At 41.0% G+C, this 9,440-nt stretch overlaps 1 long non-coding RNA gene across 1 annotated transcript; it reads right to left on the bottom strand.

Moving 5' to 3' along the window:
- Positions 1-3,063: 3,063 nt before the first annotated feature.
- LOC144668423 (uncharacterized) lies at positions 3,064-9,411 on the bottom strand. The gene is made up of 2 exons (XR_013573496.1): positions 9,271-9,411; positions 3,064-3,561 (listed from the first exon to the last, which is right to left on the bottom strand). It is a non-coding gene; the product is annotated as an uncharacterized LOC144668423 (long non-coding RNA).
- Positions 9,412-9,440: the final 29 nt, after the last annotated feature.

Genomic DNA, 9,440 nt, shown 5'->3' with positions numbered 1-9,440 from the left:
AGGAATTCCATTTCACTGCAATCATGCTTCAGGAGAGATCCATCAGAACGTCCACCCCTCTGATGGCTTAACACGCTTTTTGAGATTTATAGAAGACTAAACAAAGTCTACAATTGTGTGCACTGTCATTTTCTTTCTCCCTCAGACATACACAGCACAGCATGCAGTGCACCCACTGTTAAAACACTCAATATAACTTTTATTTGAATAAAGCTTTTCAAATTCATCTCCTAGATTTTCTTCTAGGACTTTTGAAAAATGCTTGAGTAGGAAATTTTAAAAATTAAAGCCAAGTCTTCCAGTTCAGCTAACTGAATGGTGAAAATATCCCAGAACATTGGACACACTCCCCAACTAGTAGAACCAGTTTGAGGGGCTGAATGGCCTACCCCTCTTCCTATGTTCCTATTGGAATCAGCAACCAGAATCACAACTTTTGGCAGAAATATCAACTGACTTTTTCAAGAGAGACAGAAACCTTTGAGTAAAGACAGTAAGATGCAACCCAATGTATATGTTCAAGTTAATTCATTTTATTGTGCAATGTCTAACTTTTAATTGGAGTTACATAACTACTTTAGACATTAGGAATTTCAGTTACTGAAAAAAAGAATGGAATAAAGTATTCTGAAAGCATTTGATTGTGGGAACATGGTGCCCAGATTTTACCATCAGAGTGAAGAGTTTCCATATGTTTCCCATGATAGGATGTCATAGCAAAAATAAGAGATGTGGGAAGATTTACAATATTTTCTATATATATTATAGATATGTGCATATATACTCAAATAAGAACTGATTTGAGGGTTGCCAAAATTACAATTTTGGGGGAATATCTGTGTTGAATTCTTCTAACAGCCTTTCAACCCAATATGACTTATTATAAAAGCAAAATACTGCGGATGCTGGAAATCTGAAACAAAACAGAAAATGCTGGAAAAACTCAGCCGGTCTAACAGCATCTGTGGGGAGAGAAACAAAAAACACGGGGTTAATGTTTCGAGTCCGTAATGACTCTGAAGAAGAATCATAAGGGATGCGAATCGTTAACTCTCTTTTTCTCTCCACAGATGCTGTTAGGCCTGCTGAGCTTTTTTCCGGCATTTTCTGTTTTTGTGTCATTATTTATTAGGCCAGCGTGGATCAGAAATTGTTATCAAGCCATGGAGCTGAGCGCTTGTAACGAAAGAGTTTGCAACCTTCATAGACTGCAGGTAGACATCATTGTAGTCAATATTCCTAAACTCTGATTGACTTGTTGGGAGAGAGAAGGAAAGAATTTAAATTCAGATAGCACCTTGCACAATTTTAAGATAGCCCAAAGCACTTAACAGCCAATGAGATATTTTGAAGCGTCTTCACAGTTGTAGGGGCAATTTTTCAAATAATAAAGCAAGGCTTTTTTCCACCTATTTTACAGGAGCTTTGCAACATGAGTGTCTGGCATTCCAATTTACTGTAGACAGTTGCCAGCTGGGACTAATTAATGGGCAGTGTTGAAAGCTTTTTTTCTCAAACATGACAGATCTTCCGCAATCACATGGATCATTTTAATCCAAATGTGTAATAAATATATGTAAACAATATGTGGGAGGGTGTGGCATCTGTATATATTTAGGCACTGCACTTTTCCCAGACAGCCAATGCAGGGTAACCATGAGATAGGGTATAAAAACAGTGGGAACACGTTATATATCCTTTGCTGGTTTACTGTATCCCTTTCAGCCGTGATATTTTCGTGGACAACGCGAATCGTGATTGTCCGGCCGCTCCGAAGTGGCTTTATAACTCGAGGACTTTGGTGTAGTCCCTACAACAGACTTCATCACACACAGCGGATGGCAAAACAGGTCGCCCCAAAATAACCCTGTTAATTAACCATCAAAAAATTACGAAGGTAAATAGTGAAATGAACAAGAAACAATTAAAATCACCACCCTCTGACACACAAACTGCAAATCGAAGTTCTACACTTCAATCTGAGCCCCATTGCCCGCTGCAGCTCAGACCGTTGGATTAATTTAAATGTGGGATCTCCGCTCAACATGGGGGGAGGGGCGGATCGCGGTAATTTAGGCCAAATCTCGGAACTGAATGCACACACTTCCATGCTTTTGGATCATTTAGTTGGGTGTTGTAATAAAGTCACCATTTCTGTCCGCGAAAGACGAATGGGAGTATAAAAACTCTGCTCGAGTGGGGAGCGCTGGTCAGTGCATCTGCTCATCCCCAAGTTTGTCCTTTGCTGCATCACTTATATCAGCAGAAAGTCCAACAATTAGAAAGGGATTAGCGAAGTGACTGTTGTTTTTACAACTGTTTCCATTTCGAGTGTTACCGGATTACTTTGATTTTGTTTTTTAAAAAAAACTGCTTCCGAATGGTTAATTTCAGGAATTCAAACCCTCACCTTAAACTTTATGAATTTAGATTTCGGGCGGGGTTACTTTTTTATCGGGATTCTTTCAGAAAAAAATCTTAGAAACTCATGTGCGGGCAGCGCCCTCAGTCTCTCTCTCTCTCTACCCCAGCGAGAGATAAATAAATAAACCGATGAACTAAATTTCAGATCCAGAGGTTTATAATGTAACCTTTTTATTACACCCGGTGGGAGTAAGAATGCAACCAGCACTGGGTGTTATATTGTGACGTCCGGCTTATTTTTGGTTTTAATAAGAGGAAACTCACCTGCCGAGAAAATATCCCCTTTCAGGGACAATTTTCTAATTAATGACGGGACGAACTGTGGCGAATCTTGGATCATTTGGATGTCCTGGTGCCGAATTTTATCCCACTTGTTACTGTTGTCAGAGTACTTTGGGTTGTACTTTATACAGGCACACATTTCTATCGCAATGATCCGGATCAAATTTATATATTTTCTTAATAAATCTTCCCATCTGCTTTTTAAAATTTATTTTTTTGTCTTTGTTTCCTGCCATTTCATTACCACCGTGTTGTGTTTCTCTGCTTTCTAAAGACTGGGTTACCTTCCCCGACACAATCACCCTCACCTTTTTGGTTGCCATCTCTGTTTTGTGTATTTTGTTCGCCTTTTTAAAAAGATTTTCTTTGCAGTGGAAAGTTGGTTCTACAAGCTTCTCGCTGGAATAGCGGAGCCAGGTTTATTGACACCAATGGCCCAAGCCCTGAATCCTAATTAAAATAATGCAAATATATATTTTGCCTTTTACATTTCTGCGTGCTTTTCAATTTCTCGTTAACACTTTCATTTCTAACTTCTTTATACTTTCTAATGTCACTTCTATTTCCGTTTTCATTTCCACATTATGCCTCATTTTAATCTTCTAAATTTTACACATTTCCAATTATTAATACATCCTTCCTTGATGTTTCATTTTTCTCGCACCTCTGCCTTTCTATTTTACTTCTTTACATAAACGTGTCCCCCCCCACCCACCCACCCCCCTTTTAATTCCACTTTCCACATTCCTTCCTTCTCTCCCTGAGTGAGTTTGCCCTTGGTCTTCATTTAAAAAAATCTTCGCCTTGTCAATTCCTGGGCGAATTGTCCTCTCCTCCTCGAGTGTAAATCACCACCTGAACGGAGCGAATGGACAGAAATCAGACCGGGACGAATGCAGCCACAAGGCTTTCCACCTGATATTTTTGACCACGTTAAATGAGCAAGGATTAGACAAGATTCAGCATGGATCTGTGATCCAGCACCAGACTTGGGGCTCGACCCGAGCAAGCCTTCATGGCAAGAACAGCAACAGAAAGCCATCTCTCCCAGCTCGTTAACTTTCTGCTTGTTACGTTTCACTGATGTCTTTTTTTTTAAACTTTTCCAGGTGACCTCATTGTACATTGTTTTATTGTATTTCCTTTCACCCCCATCTCAATTCTTCCACTCCTTTCTGTTTTTATTTCGTTACTGTCTCTTTACAACACCATCTGATTTACCTTCTCTTGATTTATTGCTGTTACATTTTGGGGATGGTTATTGCTCCCTCTTACGGGCGCTAACTTGTGTTGTAGTTTGCCCATACTGACACTGAATGTGCCAACACTGTACCAGGAGCCTATGTCAGTTGTGCTGTAGGTATATTTCTATGTGTGTGTGTTGTGTGCGGTCTGAGTGCGTTTCCCGCTGCGGAAAAGCGTATTCTGTTTGAAGGAAGTATGGTTAATAATATAATGAGAGCGAGTGTTGCGTAAATATTCAGGTGGTAGGGTTGTGTGTGTGTGCATGTTTGGATAAAAGGGATTGGGCGTGGTGTTTGTGTTGGTCAATTCTGCCGATGCAGATACAACTGATGTAATTTCTGTTGGGGATTTTGCATATATATATGCATATGCAAAGAAGGGTGGAGTTTCTGCATGTATTTATTTTCGAAGTAAATATTATAGGTAGTGCAATTTGTCTGTTCATTCAAACCCAAACATTGTGGCATTTTGTATTAAAATCAGGGAATAGAATCCTAGAATGGTTACAGCACAGGAGGATGCCATCTGGCCCGTCAAGACTAGCCCAGCTCAATGCAACAGCAATTTAGCTAGTGCTGTATATGTGGAACCACTGCAGTTTGTAATTGCATTTGTTAAGAATGTATAATTAGTTACAATACTGCTCCAGTAACCCAGAGGCCTGAACTAATAGTTCAGAGGTACTGTGTTCAAATCCCACCATGGTAGTTTGAGAATTGAATTCAGGTTTTAAAAAATGGGAATGAAGGAAAGCTGTTGTCAGTAAAGTGGCCACAAAGCTGTTGGATTATTCTAAAAACCCTAACTGGTTTACTAATGCCCTTTAAGGAGGAAAGCTTTGGTGACACCAGCCCCACACCTCAGTCAGTTGAATCTTAACTGCTCTCTAAAGTGGGCCAACAAGCCATTCAGCTGAAAAAGACCCACCACCTCAGCGTAATTAGGAATGGCCAATAAATGACAGCTTCACCAGCGAGGTCCATACCCCATGAATGAATAAATGATAACAAATATATTATAGGGGGCCTAATTTCATCCCAGAGCATTTCCCAATCAATGAATTGCTTTTCAAGTGTGGTCACTGTTACGACATAGGCACAAGCAGCAATTTGAGCACAATAAGATCCCACAAAGTGCATGAGATAAAAGATCAGCTGAAAGGGTTAAAGGAAGATCGTCAGCCAGGACATCAGGAGAGTTTCCTGTTCTTATCTGGAATTGATAATTGGGACTCAACTCTGACAATAGAACACAAAATCAATACTCTATATGTATTTGTGATTGTTTGGATGGAATAATTAATGTACTTTGCAATGCAGGACTAGAAACTGCTTGGCTATCTCCCCTTCCTCTAGGAAGATAGTGTTGCTCTTCTGAAGTGCTCTGTCTGTGAAGTGCTATCTGTTTCTCATTGATCCTTTCTTCAGGATGAAGTCAGCTCCTGTTCTAATAGTTGTATCTGGAATCGCTGCTTAAATCTCACTTCCCATTATTTTGGGAAGACTTGTACACCTACATGACTCACTTGTGTTTGCCTGTGCCTGGCTAGCGCAGCTGTACAATCCTTTCTGCCAGAGATGCATTTTCCAGTTTTACAGTGGCACCTTCTATTGGTCAAAGAATTAGAGCTAAACTAAGGACCGAAGAGTGAACATTGGTGTCAAAAATATAATCTTATATACCCTTGATTTCTAAAGAAACTTGCCCAATTCTATTGACCAACCTGAGTGACCCATGTTAGGAGAGTTCAGCCCTCTTGCTGTCAATTACCTCACACAGCCCTGTTCTTACCCTCACTGATCTTTGAATCAATGAAGCACCAGCACCTAGACAAACAGGTCACTTGTACTGTATGCTCCCTAGCATCTGATCTTTTTAACAAAGGAATTGTATACAAGTCCAGACAAGGAGGGACATATTTATACAAAAGTAAAATACTGCAGTTACTGGAAATCTGAAATAAAAACAGAAAATGTGGGAAACACTTTATATTTATGTTTTCATTAACATGCTGTCTCCTGGCCTGTGGTCTTTGTGTGTTGTCCTCTATTCCTGCGAATGATTGCTTTGTCTATATAAACCTTCATGGTTAAATCAGCATTAGCTCTTTCCCTTCCCAGTATTCAGCATTCCTCAGGAATTTCTGAGTGTTTATGTGGGTGTGTATCAATGCTTATGTGCATTAGGTTAACACACATAAGGTGATTAGGTGAATGGTGTATTCAGGTATGCATATCAATATGCACTTGTTGGTGCATAGTTCCTCTTCTATGATAGAGTTTGTGTGTATACACAGGTATTTATGATGCCTGTGAGTATGTAGTGAAAATTATAAACATTGTGGATAGGCATGTACATGGGTGTGTTTTGTATCTGTGTGCATGGTGCAATAGTTCAGTATAGTGCAATTTGTGTGTGGGTGTGTATTTGAGGGTTTTTTGCATGGAGTGAATATTTTGTGATGAGGTTTGTGAAAGAATGTATATACCTGAGTGTATATTTGTGATTCTGTGCTTTATATAAATGTCATGTTTGATGAAATGTGTACATGTGTATGTCTGTATGCAAAATGTGAGCGTTGAAAATTATTTGTATGTGTATCTGTGGATGTGTCCATGTTGTTAATGGGTAATGGAATTAGTATAAGTGTTTCTGTCTGTGTGTATTTGGATGAAAGATTGCTTCCATGTAAGCAATGCACGGAGCTAATTGTGATTGTGGAAAGTGCTTTGTATCTGTGTATCAGGTGCGAATATATGATTGTGAATGTATATCTGAATATGTATTTATGTCAGCCCATAATTTTACCCTTAGATTGTACATGTAAATAGTGTGAGAAGGACTTTGTGTGTGCATTATGTGAATGTGTGTATATTTCTGTTTGTGTGCATGGTGTGAAGGTTGGGTGTTGGTGTGGAGAGTGTGAATAGGTGTGAATGCGCTGAGTGTATCCATGTGTGTGTCTTGGTGCCAGTAGCTATGTAGCTCAAGTGTGAGTGTGAGCTGTTTGTGAACATGTGGTGAGTGAGAACTGGGTGTGTATCTTGTGTGGGTATATCTGAATGAGAATGTGGGATGAGTGGGTGATTGTAATTGATGTGAGTCAGAGCTAGGTGTGAGTAAGGAAGTGTAGCTGAGTGTGTCTGGTTGAGCATGAATCCTCATGTGAATGTGGTCGGAGTGGGGTGTTTGAAAGTCTGAGTGTGTGTGTGTGTCTGGGACTGAGTGGAGTAACGCGTCTGGGTGTGCATGTGAATTGTGTGTGTCTGGGTGTGAATTATGTGTGTCTGATCATGAGTGTGGCTGGGTGTGAGTGTGAATTGCATGTATCTGGATGTGTGTGTGAATTGTGAGAGCCTGGGTGTTTGTGTCGATTGTGTGAGTGTGGGGGTGAGCGTGAATTGTGTGAGTGTGAATTGTGTGTATCTGGGTTTGTGTGTGAATTGTGAAAGTCTGATTGTGTGAGTCTAGGTGTGAGCATTGCGAGTGTTGGGATGAGAGTGTGAATTGTGAGAGTCTGGGTGTGAGTGTGAATTGTGTATGTCTGGATGTCAGTGTGAATTGTGTGAGTTGGGGTGTGAGTATGAATTGTGTGTGTCTGGGTGTGAGTGTGAATTGTGTGTGTTGGGGTGAGTGTGAATTGTGTGTGTTGGGGTGAGTGTGAATTGTGTGTGTCTGGGTCTGAGTGTGAATTGCATGTGTCTGGGTATGAGTGTGAATTGCATGTGTCTGGGTATGAGTGTGAATTGTGTGTGTTGGGGTGTGAGTGTGAATTGAGTGTGCCTGGGTGAGTATGTTTCTGGGTGTGAGTATGAATTGCATGTGCCTGGGTGTGAGTGTGAATTGTGTGAGTCAGGGTATAAGTGTGAATCATGTGAGTCAGGGTGTGTATGTGAATTGTGTGTGTCTGGGTGTGAGTGTGAATTATGTGTGTCTGGGAGAGTGTGTGAATTGTGTGTGTCTGGGTGAGTGTGTGAATTGTGTATGTCTGGGTGAGTGTGTGTCTGGGTATGAGTATGAATTGCATGTTCCTGGGTGAGTGTGAATTGTGTGTGTCGGGTGTGTGTGTCTGGGCGAGTGTGTGAATGTGTGTGTGTGAGAATTGTGTGAGTTGGGGTGCGTGTGTGAATTGTGTGTCTTGGTGAGTGCGTGAATTGTTTGTGTCTGGGTGTGAGTGTGAATTGTGTGAGTCTGTGTGTGAGTGAGTCTGGTTATGAGTGTGAATTGTGTTCTGAGTGTGAGTGTGAATGTGTGTGAGTGCGAATTGTGTGTGTGTGAATTGTATTAGTGTGAGTATGAACGTGTGTGTGAATTGTGTGTGAGTGTGAATGTTTGTGAGTGTGACTTGCATGTGTGTGAGTGTGAATGTTTGTGAGTTTGAGTTGTGTGTGCCAGAGTGAGTGTGAATGTGTGAGTGTGAATTGTATGTGTGTATGTGTGAATGTGTGAGAGTGTGGATTGTGAGGGTGAAGTGAGAATGTGAATTGTGTGTGTGTATAAATTGTGAATGTGAGTGTGAATAACGTGTGTGAGTCTGGATTGTGTGAGTGTGAATTGTGTGTGGGGGAGTGAATTGTGTGTGTGGGAATTGTGAGTGTGAATTGTGTATGTGAATTGTGTGTGTGAATAATGTGTGTGAGTGTGAATTGTGTGTTTGGATGTGTGTGTGTGAATGTGAGTGAGTGTAAGTGAATTGTGAGTGTGAATAATGTGTGTGTGAATAATATGCGTGTGTGAATTGTATGTGTGAGTATGAATGTGTGAGTGTGAATTGTGTGTGAGTGAATAATGTGTGTGAATTGTATGTGTGTGTGTGAATTGTATGAGTGTGACTGAATAATGTGTGAGTGTGAATAATGTGTGTTTGAGTGTGAATAATGTGTGTGTGTGTGAATAATGTGTGAGTGAGTGTGAATAATGTGCGTGAGTGTGAATAATGTGTGTTTGAGTGTGAATAATGTGAGTGAGTGTGAATAATGTGTGTGTGAAGTGTGAATAATGTGTGAGTGAGTGTGAATAATGTGTGAGTGTGAATAATGTGTGAGTGAGTGTGAATAATGTGTGTGTGAAGTGTGAATAATGTGTGAGTGAGTGTGAATAATGTGTGAGTGAGTGTGAATAATGTGTGAGTGGTGCTCTATGTGCAGGGCAGGGATTTGGCTCGCTGTCACATCCAAATGTGTGCCTGTGTCTCTCTGAGCTCCTGCTCAGTGACGGGAGGCGAGTCCCAGACAGACAGAGACGGAGATGAAAAGAAACCGCCCTCCTCACTTTGGGCCACTTCACTTTCCTCCAATTCCGACTAAGAAAATTTAATACCTCTTTTCAGCGCTTGAGTGCCTTTCGCGCGGAGTAAGCGTTTGGCGAGACGCTGCCGAGCTTTGCAGCCTGTGAAACCCCCCCTCAAATGACAGTCCGAAAGCGGAGTCCCTTCAGCCGGAGCCAGAAGCTGATCTCGAGGTTGTCCCAGAGCCGGAGCAGAGGAAGGC

This window comes from Cetorhinus maximus, chromosome 2 (assembly GCF_964194155.1).
Source record: "Cetorhinus maximus chromosome 2, sCetMax3.hap1.1, whole genome shotgun sequence".
In the NCBI taxonomy this organism is placed as follows: Eukaryota; Metazoa; Chordata; class Chondrichthyes; order Lamniformes; family Cetorhinidae; genus Cetorhinus; species Cetorhinus maximus.
This window is presented reverse-complemented; position numbering and strand designations above follow the sequence as displayed.